The sequence below is a fragment of the Mauremys reevesii genome, linkage group 9 (assembly GCF_016161935.1).
Source record: "Mauremys reevesii isolate NIE-2019 linkage group 9, ASM1616193v1, whole genome shotgun sequence".
Lineage (NCBI taxonomy): Eukaryota > Metazoa > Chordata > Testudines > Geoemydidae > Mauremys > Mauremys reevesii.
The window spans coordinates 95,178,563-95,192,909 of NC_052631.1; the positions used below are offsets into that span (position 1 = coordinate 95,178,563).

The 14,347-nt window shown below is 42.7% G+C and overlaps 1 long non-coding RNA gene across 2 annotated transcripts; it reads right to left on the minus strand.

The window, feature by feature from the left end:
- Window positions 1-1,645: 1,645 nt before the first annotated feature.
- On the minus strand, window positions 1,646-13,074 carry LOC120372397. 2 transcript variants are annotated; one of them, XR_005584943.1, is made up of 3 exons: window positions 13,034-13,074; window positions 7,227-7,339; window positions 1,646-2,234 (listed from the first exon to the last, which is right to left on the minus strand). It is a non-coding gene; the product is annotated as an uncharacterized LOC120372397 (long non-coding RNA). The 2 variants fall into 2 exon arrangements; XR_005584944.1 differs by lacking the exon at window positions 1,646-2,234 and adding an exon at window positions 5,949-6,133.
- Between the last annotated feature and the right edge of the window lie 1,273 nt (window positions 13,075-14,347).

The following is a 14,347-nucleotide window of genomic DNA, read 5'->3' on the forward strand; positions in this document are numbered from 1 at the left end:
AACAAACTGCTCCTCTCAGAGTCACTGGCACTGCAGGCTGGGCAACATCAACCAAAGCTTGGCTCATCTTCCTGATAGTCTCTGTTGCTACATCTGTGTCAGTTCAGCTGCTGGGCAAAAAAGACCAAACGAAAGCAGAGCTGCCAGCCCTTATGGAATAGCCCTATAGAAATGCATAGGGAATAGAGACCCTACTGAATTTTAAAAACAATCTATGAAATTCTATAGCACGCACAATGCTCTGATACATTTGTTAGGTGTTTAGAATTATTTCTCTAGAACACTATTTACTATAGATATTAATTACTTAATATACTATATTAATTACTTTTATCCCCATCATAGGTTTTCCCAAGGGATTCCCAGCTCCTAAGGGAAGTTCCTGACAGAGGCTTAAGGGAGAGTTGGGTTTTGTTTCTCCTGTTTTGCAGTCTCTCCCTCATCCCTCTCACCCTTTTTCTCCCTTTCTGCCTTCTGAACCTGCCCATTTCCCTTCATTCCTCCTCCTCCTCTAGGCCTCCCCGTGGTAGCGGAGTGTTGCTCCCCTGTGAATAGCCAGCCTGCCTCTCTCCATGAATACACAATCAACAGTCCTTCTAGCTCTGCCTGACACATATGGCTACTTGGCAGAGAACAGCCTGAGACGATATGTTATAAAGTCCTTGGGTCAGGGACTTTTTGTACAGCACCTAGCACAATGGGGTCATGGTCCATGACTAGGGCTCCTATGCACTATAGTAATAAAATTAATAGGGAGAGAAAGGGAAAAATTAAAGGGGGATGAGGGTGGAGCATAGGAAAGGTGCCAAATAAGAGACCCCTGGCTCCTTTGCACTCTGGTGGCAGTTCACATCAGAAGTAGCATCTGCCTAAGGCCCAGTCAGCGAAGCATCACTGGAGTGCAATGCATTCTACCCCTCCTACCTCTCCGCCAGCTTGACATATCTGGAGGTTTTCCTACTCCAGAGGATTCTCCAGCTTGTGCCTACTTGTATCAGTTTTCCATCCCGCTTGGAGATGCCCAAATGGGAGAAGGAGCAGGACTAGGAATGTGGTTTGTAATCCCAATCTCTAAACAAGAGACATAGCCACTTCATGTGCAGTAAAATCATACACAGGTGCTGCACTGTTCCCTTCTATCAATTTTTGTTGGAAGAGTTAAATAGGATTCTCTACAGAATCAGAAAAACATAATTCCAGACTCTCACGCATGACTTGAGAAAATCCTTAATTATCCGAGCATGATCCGTTTTCATTGCCTACAGCCCCGACTGCATGTCCAGCTGTCTATTCTCTTCGCTCAATATTATAATAATTAATCAATATGCCTTCTGGTATTAATCATTCCATCAAAATGGTTGCTACAGCTGACAGATGTGTTCAAGCCATTAGTCTTAACTTAATATCAAATCTTCTGGGAAAGTCCTAACGAAGTTAGAGGATGATTACTTTTTTTTAATAGGCATTCTGGACCATTTTATAGAATTTAATAGAAAACCTTATCCTTACTATGGAAATTTATAGCATGGTTAAATTCTATAGGGTTTTTAAAATTTCATTTCCATAGAACACTATTGCATTTCTGTAGATCCCTGGAGAGTTCATCTCTGTTAGATTCTCCAGGATTTTTACAAAAGGTTGCAGGAATAAGCAAACTGGCTTTCGTTACACAACTGAGTTTGGAAAGGAGAGTCACTGGGGGCCATGGCAGGTTCCCCTGTTCCCACCGTGCAGGAAGTAGGTAGAAGGCTGAAAGTGCTATCAGCAGGACTCAGCAGCCTCAGACAGGACAATGTTTTGGGCCAGTGCCTTTCTGCAACAGCGGTAAGGGCTACTACTGAGCATGCTTCCGTAGCACACCCCGGTCCATTCTGCTTCCATCTCCTCTGCACAGATAGAATAGCTCGTGGATGCTTCAATTCCACCCCCTCTACCCAAACATGGCTCAGAGGGGGAAAATAATATTTATTCTTTCAAATGAATTCCTCATTCTGTATTGATTAATGAACTGAGTGTATTATTGCTCCAACCACTTGTACAATACCCTGGATAGGACACATGGGGATGAAATTGCATTTGAGGTTTCCATGCCGATCACTGATGGATAGGTAACATAGGTCCAAATCCTCAGCTAGTATGAATCAACCACAATGGTGCCATGCCTACTATCAAAGGAGGATCTGGCCTTCACAGCCAGCCATGGACTCAGCAGTAAAAGGAGAAAATATACAGATCTGGGGGGAAAAAAAAAGATGTTAGGGTTTGCTGGCAACTTCCCCTCGCCACACACACACCAACCCCAGAAATGAGAGGGGGGGAAAAGACAAATTGATTTGGATTAAACAAAAATGATTTTTTAATTTACATTTTCAGAAAGTGAAAATAAAAAAAATGTTTTGGATTGAAACATTTTGTTTGACCTTACTCAATTTATTTTTCATTTTTAATAAGGGCTTTTTTTTTAAAAAAAAAAAGGATTTAGGACAAAAAAATTAAAAGAGATTGCAAAACAACTTTGTTTCGGTTCTGGGATTCATTTAGGTTTTGTTTGTTTGTTTTTATCCAAAGCAATTTGTTGAAATAGTCAGAAACTTGTGAAATGTTTAGCTGTGGCTGAACCCACATATCTTGCTAAAAAAGTTTCAGCCAAAAACACTTCACATGCATGCAGCTCATCTTCTTTCCATACCAAGATTAAACTGCGCAAAGAACTGTAGAGAACAGTTTTGAATATCTCCAGTGATAACACCATAAAAATGTTGTATAATTAATGCACACAAAAGACCTAAATACTCCCTCATGTAACCCTCTCAAATTTAGAATATAAAATCGTAGATTCAAACCACAAATCTATTTATGGAAGTTACAGAAAATGTTAATTACATTTATTTTTTTCTCCAACCACAATGATCTGGTTTTATTTTTACATTAGTTATTTTGAGCTATGAAAAAATTCTGAACTACTGTCACTGAAATTAAATACTACAACGGAACAAAGCATATCAAAGTGCTTTAAAAAAAGGAACCAATTGTTCTGCATTAGTGTCAGCAGGAGTGAGATTCTGGGAGAAAAATACAATGTAAGCAGCACAGGACAACAGTAAATTACTCACAGTTGTGCTGTGATTCATCAAGACATTTTATTGTGACAATGAGAGTTGATATTTAATTTTAAGTAAGGGGAGGGAACTTATTTTTCAATGTTAAATCTGATCAAAATGTGCAAAAAATAATAAAAAAAAGTTAATTCGAAGAAGTCTCTGGAATTAAACGAAGTGGATAGAAATATTCAAGTTGTTAGTTTCAATGGGCTTAGATTTACAAGCTTATTTTATAGGCTGGGACTCCTATTACAGAAATGCTTTTAAAGTAAAATGGAGAAATCTTTTCATTGATTTCCACAGGAGGCTGCTTCAGAAGGTTTTGTTAGCTGAAGTTGAACACTTGCAAGGCTCTTTGTTGCTCTAAAATTCAGGAACATAAGAAAAAAGACCAGAGAATGAAAAATAGGAAAGAAAGGCTGATGGGGTCAAAGGAAGGAAAAGGCAGAGGTGTAGCTGTAGTGCTGTGTCTTCCCACTGATCAGACACAAATGTCTGATACTGTTAAAAAAAAAACCAAAAAACCCCAACAACCATAAAAGACTGGTCCAGATTTATCCCCGCTGTACCTCCATAGGCTTTGGTTAGCCTATGGCAGGAATGTAAGAAGAAGACCTACCTCATTTCATCTACAGATTTCAAAGTTCTTTACAAAGGAAGTCAGTATCACTATCCCCATTTTACAGATGGGAGACTGAGGTGCCAAGATTTGCCCAAGGTCACCCAGAAGGCCAGTGGCATAGCTGGGAAGAGAATCTCTGTTCACTAGCTCACACGGGCACCATAATCTGCTCACTGTTTGTAGCCCTAAGATATAGCAGAACGCAGCCTGCCTTAGTAAAAAAATGGCACACTGCAAGAAAATGGCACACAAGTGTGGCTGGGAATATGCAGGAATTAAGAAACTCCCATTGCTGCAATGAAGCACGCAATGGCAGTGAAAAATATTACAACAGTGTTGGACAGAAAGAGGTTTTCCCAACTGTGTAATTTCTTTCAGTAATTTGCTTTGCTCACATGTATAGGAGGAAGCAAGGATGCACACACAGTGCCAACATGAAACATAGATACCATGTTTCATTCCAAGGACAAGCTGCTGTGAAAACAGTTAGTTCTTTTGCCAGCTGAAAAAAAGGCCAGTACGTTGCTTTGAATTTTCAGGAATAGTTGTCATATTACTACCAAGACAGCAAGGCCAAAGCCAATGGATCTGGTAGGACAACATGACATTCCAATCCATGCACCAATAAGACCCGAGGGAAATATTCTGTAATAGTTTACCGCAAGTGCTTAAATACAAACTTCAACAATAATTATTTAAGGTCAATAAAACTAGTAATGCAAGAGCCTTGGAAGTATTGGTGAGGTTGGGTTCAAATGTTTCTCCAGACTCCATGGATCTGGCAAACTGGGAAATCTGGCAAAATGAGAACAGTAGGTTACCAGGTCATTTCTTCTGGAGATTTCTGATACTTCCTGTGCTTTTCTAGTTCCATTAAAAGTAGTATTTTGGGGACTGCTCTAGCCGGGAAAAGCAGCCTAAAACCTGTTGGGTATGCCCACTTACAAAAGGAGACTCTTTAGGTGGAATAGAACTGCCACAGAGCACAGATTTCTTGGTGAAGAGGAAGCTCAGCCAGAATATCCTTGCACCCCAGCAATCCCCTGAAATAGCCTTTTAGAGCTGTGGTAAGCTGATTTAATTTGCACCGGTCAGCTCAGCCCTCAGTTGGCTCCAGAATCAGGGAAATGCCAGGGACTGTAAACCACTTGTGTCTCCTGCCCCCACATACTGAGCACAAGTTGGCCAGACCACCAGGGAGTGCTGGATTGCGAGAACAGCATGTCTCACAGCAATATTCTGACCTGTTTAGGCACCAGGCTGTAACCTGTAAGGGGCTCAGACGCTACAGTCACAATGTAGTATCATTGATTTCAATAGACTCAGTGGATCCAGCTAAGGATCTGGCCTGCAGATTAGATGGGCACTGGAGCATGGAATTAAAGGATACCATTAGGTATCCAAACTATCCTAAATCTCAAAGGAAAAAAAAAAGAGGGAGGATGGTGTGGAGTGAGATTTGTACCTAAATCCCATCCCTCTAACAAAATATCTTAATCCAGCAAATTTGCCCCGATGTCAGGTCTGATGCCAGCTTTTCAAGTGAGGATATCCCAGAGAATTTTCTGCTTTAGAATGAACACATTCCAGTGTGAATCTGGTTCTAACGTTAACCCTCAAAAACTGGCACATTATATTCAGGGTCCACCTTTTGCCAAGCTGACAAGCCTCAGTTCTAGAAGGTCCTGACAGCAATCCATCTCAATAAAAGAGATAACTGGATACCAATCAGAGACTGATCTGCGGTCCATAAGGAATGTGACTATAGTGCAGAGCAAGCAATGCTTGCACAAGGACTCTCTCAGGGTACTAATATTTATTTTACAGTATAGGCAACACTTCAGGAGCCTAAACATGTTTCTAAGCCAAATTTGCCTGTCTCCATCTACACAGCATCTTATTCTATTTTTATTTTCTATAACCTTTTGTTATGAGTCTGGCTTCCATATATGTTCTATCTGTATTCATTTTACCAAGGGACATGGTGGATTCTTCATCAAGACTGGATGCCTTTCTGAAATCTATGCTCTAGTTCAACTACAAGTTATTGGGCTCAAGGAAGGTATAACTAGGTTAAGCCGAATGGCTTGTGTTATGCAGGAGGTCAGACTAGGTGATCATACTGATACCTTTTAACATTAAAATCTGTGCCTATAGGAGATATTTGTGTGTGACCTTATGTGTTTGGTGGAAACAAGAAGAAATCCAAACCTTTAAAAATCCAAGGAGAACTCAATGCTTTTCACAGTTCACTGATTGAGAACAGGTAGTGATGCATCTTTGCATATTGCAGATCCATAATAAATATAATGAGTCTATATAGCAGTCTAAATTTTCAGAGGTGAAAATAGACTGAGCCACAAAATTTCTATTAGTATTAAAGCTAGAGCCCAGTATATCAGTAAACGCCCTGTAAAAAAATAAAATAATTACTGTGAATACAAAGCACAAGTTCTTTCATTATTTAGTGTTGGGTATTAGTTTTTTCTTAATTTACCAAAGTAACATGACTGACCTTTTGGTTGATGTTCTGTGATTACCTTAAAAATAATAAAGGGAAAAAACAAAGGGATACATTCTCATAGCCTACATAGTAACTTATTCGATGAACAATCCTACTGGAGTCAACAAGACATTAGAACTAGCCCTGCAGTAAGGTGCTACTAACCTAGAATATCAGAATCTGGCCTCAAAACATTGAGTCATTTTTTGACAATCTAGCACCTACCAGACTGCACAGGAGCAAACCTCTAGCAAGCAGGTTTATGGGCACAGATGTCGAAATGATAGCAATTGAGCTGAGAAAAACAGCACAAGTTATAGGTGCAAATAATTGCACATTACATTTGCAAATTGTGGCCTGAAAACTGCAGGCACAATGTGTCAAAGCCATGGGCAAATTAGACTTGGAACTTTTCTAAAAAAATAAATAAATAAAATATTTAAAAAAATCTAGAGTATGCTTCTAGACTGAGGTTTATGTGCCATGCTACAGAACTAAGCAAACTTTTACAACCAAATTATAAATCCCTGAAGATAGGATTTACTAATGATACAGCCTTAACTAGATTAGTATTGGCGTGTACGGCTAAGGAAGCCCATGGTTACTTAGTTTTAAAGGGTTTCTAATCTTGTAATGAAGCTATTTTTTTGACCATTCCCAAAACAGAATCTGATTTGAACATTAGAATGCAATTAATCATGTATTTTAGTATCTCATTTGAAATAATTTATTCAGATCCAAGAAAGTATATTGCACACATGATTGCATTATGTATTAGGAAAATAAACTGCATAATTGAAATGCACCACATAAATTATTCATCATAAAATGAAACCCTCTTGAGTAAAGACATGGGGTCTGTTTCTCTACTGTCTTGCTTTGTGTAGTGATTTACAACTCTGAACATTGAGGGTGAAACTCTCCTATTCTGATAGTTTTGTACACTCACTTTACACACCAATATACTGCTATGCAAGATGGAGAATCAGACCCACAGTACCTGAAAAGTAACATGAAGAAATGAAAGGAAATCTCAGCAGTCCAGCTGGAGTGCTGCATTAGGCCACTAGATAGCAACCTTTTAACGCTGCACACAAAGTTCTTTGGAAACTCCTGAAGTAAAAATAGAAGAGGAAAGGAATTCTTTATATAACATGAAATGATCCCTCGGAAAGGTGCAGTACAGAGCACATGGGTTATTTTTTCCCCCATACACCGGGGCTCTACCTTCAGATAACATCCTGACCATGGACATACCTAAGGTACTCGTAAGCAGTAAGTGCTTTGCGTTGACAGAGTGTCTGAAAGCACTGCATGCTGTTACATCAGGATCTAGTCTGTGTAGATCAAATCATGACCTATGGTTACACCTACACAGGAGAATGCAGAGGTGTCATGTGCCCCTTTACTGTCCTGGGAAGACTGCCCATACATGGGCCACAGTACAACAGGGACAGGGGAGAATAGGTTCCGCAGGGCTCTTACTCCCTGAGTCAACAGAGCTGAGCTCACACAGAGTGGGAGAAAGCTATACCAGCACCTTTGCCTGATGTAACTTATATTCCTCCAGTAGCAAGGAAGAAATCAGAGACCAAACTGATTCTCTGAACACAAAGAGGGCTGACAGCTCCTGCAAGTCCCCTGCAGGGAATACCCCCGGAGGAATGGGATTTTTAGCAGGTGTAGCGTCAGGTCTTCTGCTTCCACTGCCTGGCTTCTTAGAGCCCTCAGCCACGAGACAGCGGAGATGCATTGAGGGCAGGAAAAGAGAGTGGCCAGGGCCACTAGAACCTAGGGGATCAAAGCCAGATGGGGCAGATGAGAGCAGTCCCCTAATCCCATGTCTAGGATCAGGCAGACAGTCAAGAGCATTTACAAGCTCAAAGATACACAAAGGTTTAAAGCTTTGCAGGCTCAGCTCCTTACTTTGCAAGCTGCCCTGTTGAGATCCCTAGATGTATTCAAGGAGTGAGGTACTATTCTATAAGAGCAATAGCATTAGGCACTTGATGTCCTCTTTGACCCAATCCAACATCATTTTTAACTCAGTTGCTAGGAGCACCATAGAACCATGCATTTAGCAAAGCTAGCCTTTCATTTTTCCTCCCCAAGTAGTGTTGTGATTTACATTTTATTCTCGGTTTATTTATGTTGCATATGAATGCTGAGATCTGTTTATCAATTCATTTCACCTGCTCCTTGAAGAGTGGCAGTGGAAGATATTGATAGGAAAGTAGAATTCTTGAGAAACATTCATTTTGATTGTTTCAATACTACCTAAGATAGATAAGAGCCGCTTAGAACAATGAAATATTTAGGTGGCATTACTTGTTCTTGGAAGTAACTGAATTCCTTTCGGTTCCACTTATTCACAATATCAATACACAGTGGTTTCCTGATAACTACTGCTATCGTTTCTGGGGTTTGGTTAATTTATGTTGCAGCCTGGAACTAGACCTCACTGGTTTGTCACTTGGAATAGACTGGGGTTTCATCGGGAAGTGTTTGAAATAGGCAATTAAAGTGTTATCCACCCAAAGGGGAAATGTATCTTAAGTTTCCCCCTTTTTAGTCCTCTTTGTACAATCATAGAACTATAGGGTTACAAGGGACTGCTAGGGTCATCTAGTCTACCCCTCTGCCAAGATACAGGATTTGTTGGATCTAAACCATCCAAGACAGATGGATCCAGCCTCCTTTTGAAAGCCTCCAATGAAGGAGCTTCCACAACCTCCTTAGGCAGTCCATTCCATTGCCCTACTGTTCTTACAGTTTGAATCTCGGGAAAATCTTCCTATCTAAATCCGCTATAAGGTAGTTTGAACCCGTTGCCGCTTGTCCTGCCATCTTGTTGTCTATAGCTCAGTTCTCCAAATTATCAAGATCCCTCTGAATTTTAGCTCTATCCTCTAAAGAATTGGCAACCCTCTGCCCCTGCAAATTTGATCCGTTTGCTCTCTATTCCTACATCCAGACGTTAAACACCGGACTCAGAAAAGATCCCTGTGGTACCCCACTTGAAACCACCCTCCAGTATTACATGATAACATTGTCAGTTACTCTTTGTTTGCAGTTGTTTAAACAATTATGTATCCACTTAACGGTAGTTCTGTAAAGCCTGCATTTCTCCTGCTTACTTATCAGTCCCACACAACTTTCTGTGTCAAAAGCCTTGCTGAAGTCCAGGTATATTATGTCCACCATTCCCCCTATGCACTAAAGCAGTTACCCTGTCAGAGAAGGAAGTCAAGCTAGTTTGGCATGATTTGTTCTCTGTAAATCCATGCTGCCTGCTAGTGATCACCCCTTCATCCTCCAGGTATTCACAAATTGAATGTTTTATGCATTGATCTAGTAGCTTCCCAGATACCAAAGTCAGTCTGACTGGTTTATAGTTCCCCAGTTCGTCCTTTCCCCCTGCCCCTTTTAAAGATGGGCACTATGTTAGCCCTTTTCCAGCCTTCCAGAACCTTTCTTGCCATCCATGAGTTGGCAAATATTATTGCCAGTTGCTCTGAGATTTCTTCAGCTAATTCCTTCAGTACCCTCAGGTGAATAGCATCTGGCCGCACTGATTTAAATAAAGAACTCTGACGTGTTCTTTACTTATCCCGATCTGCATCCCTTCCCCTTTATTGTCTGTGCTAACTTCTCACAACAATGTGTGACCGGATGACTAGCGAAGACTGAAGCAAAGTAGGCATTGAGCAGCTCTGCCTTCCTATCAACTTCTGTTACCAGCTGATCTTCATTAAGCAGCAGACCCACACCATCGTTGAGCTCTCTTTTTTGCCTGACATATTTGAAGAACTCCTTCTTGTTGTCTCTAATTGTCAGGGGTAAATCATTCTTTCCATTAGCTTTCCTGATTTTGTCCAGAGAATGTAGCAGTACATTAAAAACGTGCCTCAGTATTTATTTTACTGTCATCCACACCTATTCACTTTTATTCCCATTTCCCCATAAATTCTCCCAGCTTGGTGTGTCCCAAGAGTTTATAGATGGACAAGTCCCAGGCTGTGCTTAAACTCTCCCAAATTCAGGACCTTCTTTTCCAAGGTGTTGTTTTTATTTAGACACTGAGCTGGTGCTGTCTTTAGAACATCCCTCTCCCACTGACCATCCCCCTCTGGGCGGCCTTGGGGGTGGGCAAGAGGGGCAATTTGCCCCAGGCCCCGGGCCCTGCAGGGGCCCCCACGAGAGTTTTTCGGGGCCCCTGGAGCGAGGTCCCTCACTCGCTCTGGGGGCCCCGGAAAACTCTTGCGGGGCCGGGCGCAGGAGCTTCTTCGCTCCCGGTCTTCGCCAGTGGGGGGTCCTTCCGCTCCGGGGCGGAAGGACCCCCCGCTGGCGAATTACCGCCAAAGACGGAGCGGGACCTGCCGCCGAAGTTCAGCTTGGTCTTCGGCGGTAATTCGGCGGCAGGGGGCCCTTCTGTTCCGGGACCCGCTGCCGAAGTGCCCCGAAGACCTGCGGCGGGGGCCCCCCACCGCAGAATTACCGCGGAAGACCGGGCTGCACTTCGGTGGCGGGTCCCGCTTCGGCGGTAATTCGGCGGCAGGGGGGGCTCCCGCCGCGGGTCTTCGGGGCACTTCGGCGGCGGGTCCCGGAACGGAAGGGCCCCCTGCCGCCGAAGACCCCGGGCCCCCGGAATCCTCTGGGCGGCCCTGCATACCCCTCCCCAATGTGTGGACCTACGTCTGAGTTATATAGGCCCCAGACCCTTCCTACCCCCAGCAGACTCAGAGGCAGGGGTGGCTCCAGGCCCCAGCACGCCAAGCGCGTGCTTGGGGCAGCAAGCCGCGGGGGGCGCTCTGTTGGCGCCGCGAGGGCAGCAGGCAGGCTGCCTCTGGCGGTTTGCCTGTGGAGGGTCTGCTGTTCCCACAGTTTCGGTGGGCGGACCTCCTGCAGGCGGGAGGTCCGCCTGCCGAAGCCGTGGGACCAGCGGACCCTCCGCAGGCAAACCGCCGGAGGCAGCCTGCCTGCCGTGCTTGGGGCAGCAAAATCCCTAGAGCCGCCCCTGCTGAGAGGATTGGTGGTTAATTAAAGTCAGCTGGACCACACCTTAGTTCTAATTTCCAGTGCTTCACAGCTGCTTCTTAAGACTAATTTATCCCACTCATGTGACAGTTCACTCTGTCAAACACCACTGTTAGATGGCTAGATCAGTCTGTTCAGGTATAAAGGGGAAGTAAGTAACTCCCTGACTTCACTTCATTCCTTTTCATTACGGCCAAGCCCAAGCATTCATGATTCAGGCCCCCAAAAACCAGGGGTTATTTTTACCTGCCTTCTGGTTTTTGAGCTTTTAGGTATCACATTTTCAACCCGGAGGGATAGAAAACTTAATTTTGTTTTAAATGAAAGCTGAGATTTTCACATAATCACCTGACTCCAGAACCTGGAGATTTAAGAAAAATAGTAAATATTTTGTGACTTAAAATAAAATGGCTAAAGATAGCAACTCTGTAACTTACTCACCAGAGCAAGTAGGAAGTAGGGAGATATTGATGTATTCTCTGGTCTGTTGTATTCCTGTGGCACGACAACTACACCATGATCCTAACTCAGTGCAAATTGCAAGGTTACAATCTACCTCAAAATGATATAGTCCAGAGCTAAACCACAGAATTAATAGTTTAGCTGCATTAGTAAAAATCATAAATAAAGATTGAAGTATGTAGAAATTTGAGTAACACCACTGTCTCACTTTCATGTATTTTCCATAAACAAACAATGCCAACCTTAATTTGGAATGATTTACTTCAGATCAAACAAAACAAGAAAGAACAAAAGTAAAACCTCTGTCAGAGAGCGCTCTAACACGTGAACCATCTCTAAAATATGCTGTACTAACTAACTTTGACTCACCAATGGTATCTACCCTTCAGGCCTTAAAAATGTTAACGTACAGTAAGATTCAGGGAAAAAAACAGTTATAATAGTTGCATAGCGATATATGCTACAACCATCATTTTCTTCCACAAGGGATATGTCTACACTGCAATCGAGAGGTTTGACTTCAGCACATGTAGCTAGTTGTGAGCTAGCTAGATCAAAACTCGCTTGAGCAATAACAGCCACGAAGCCATGGCAGCATGGGTTAGCCCCTGCCCATCACCAGTGTTGCAGTGGCTTCACTTCCATTGTTCCTCAGACTACCTTTGATCCTGGGTATGTCTGCACGTGTAGAAATCACACCTCCCAGTTGCAGCATAGACATACCCAAAGACATAAATTAAGTTTCTCTGTGTCATGAAAACTTTTCTTTTAGCTTTAGTATCAGAGGGGTTCAGTTTGCCTCGGATATACAGCATATTATAGGTCTTGATGATTTCACAATGATCCCAAACACCATATCTGGGAGACCACTCATGTATAAGCTCAATCACAGAAGTCAGGCAATACTGAATTAAAGGAATGACTCATTCAGTTGTCCAGAAGTCAGCAACTTAAAAGGAACAAACCAAGAAATTTAAAAATTCATATATATGACAAAAGTTCCTCCTCTACCTTGGTGGGTCCTGCACTTATTGGCGGATTTGCTCATCTCAGAGATTCACCATGTGGGTCAGGAAACAACCCAGAGACCTCCTCTGGTAGAAGCCACAGTCCAGGTCAACTCCTCCTGTGTTTGATCAGGAATTGGGAGGTTTGGGGGGAACCCGGGCCCACCCTCTACTCTGGGTTCCAGCCCAGGGCCCTTTGGACTGCAGCTGTCTAGAGTGCCTCCTGGTACAGCTGCACAACAGCTACAACTCTCTGGGCTACTTCCCCATGGCCTTCTCCCAACACCTTCTTTCTCCTCACCACAGGACCTTCCTCCTGGTGTCTGATAATATTTGTATTCCTCAGTCTTCCAGCAATATGTCATCTCACTCTCAGTTCCTAGTACCTCTTGCTCTCAGCTCCTCGCATGCACACTACAAACTGAAGTGAGGTATTTTTTAACTCAGGTGCCCTGATTAGCCAGCCTGTCCTAATTGATTCTAGCAGTTTCTTCTTAATTAGCTCCAGGTGTCCTAATTAGCCTGTCTGACTGCCTTAGTTGGTTCCAGCAAGTTCCTGCTTGTTCGGGAACTGCCCCTGTTACTTTACCCAGGGAAAAGGGATCTACTTAATCTGGGACTAATATATCTGTCTTGTAACACTCTTGTAGCCATCTGGCCTGACCCTCTCACTATATATTATTGCTTTTCAATAATTCATATATCCAATCCCTTAAAAGAATACACTCTATTGTTTGTACCTTCGTGATTATATGGGGGGAAGACATATTTTACAGTAAAGTGTATCATATTTTGTATATTTTGGCAGCAGCCTTTCAGTATATTATTCACTGAAACTGTCCTTCCTCCTCTGGGCCATAAGGAGCCAGACTGTGATAATTATGTGCTTAGGCAGTCTTAAGGGGTAACAAATGAAGCAGAGAGGTATAGTCAACGTCTCTCTCTTGGGCAACAGGCAGAGTAGATGCATCATCCGATATCAACAGACATAAAGAAAGAGGAGACAATAGTAGGTGTTTGATGGCATTCAGAGTATTTATTCTGAACATGAGTAAAGTGGATGCTTGTTTTTTTTTTTTTTTAATATGGGGAGAGCTGGTAGCAAACCTTTATTTAGGTTGCTTAACACTTACCATTACAAACAATTCTTGTGTCTTTTTTGAGAAACTCAAGTACCCACATTGTTTGCAGCAGTGCAAATTCTGCAGGGAGAAATTCTGCATGGAGAAAGCCCTAAGGCCAGAGAAGTACCTTTTTTTTTTGTCTTATGAATCTTTGTTCAGGTTAGGCTGAGATATAAACTTTTTTTAAATTGCCATTTTCCTTCTGTCTCTTGCATTGTCAGCATGTCATAATAATAATTGAACGGGAGCATAGTAGTCTCAGATCAGGTCCATACTGCAGCCAAAGCAGTACACAGGGACCTGGGAACATGTAGTCTGTGTGGGAGGGGAGAAGATGGCTTCCCCTGACAACCTTTCTTCCTCTTGACCCAACACATGACTCCAGTAACCCATTTCAACCCTCCTGCTGCCAGCAAAGTGATTAGCCCTGCAAGCAGTATTGCAGTGCAGGATTTAAACCCTGCTGCTAATGTCTGGGGGTGGGGTTATAC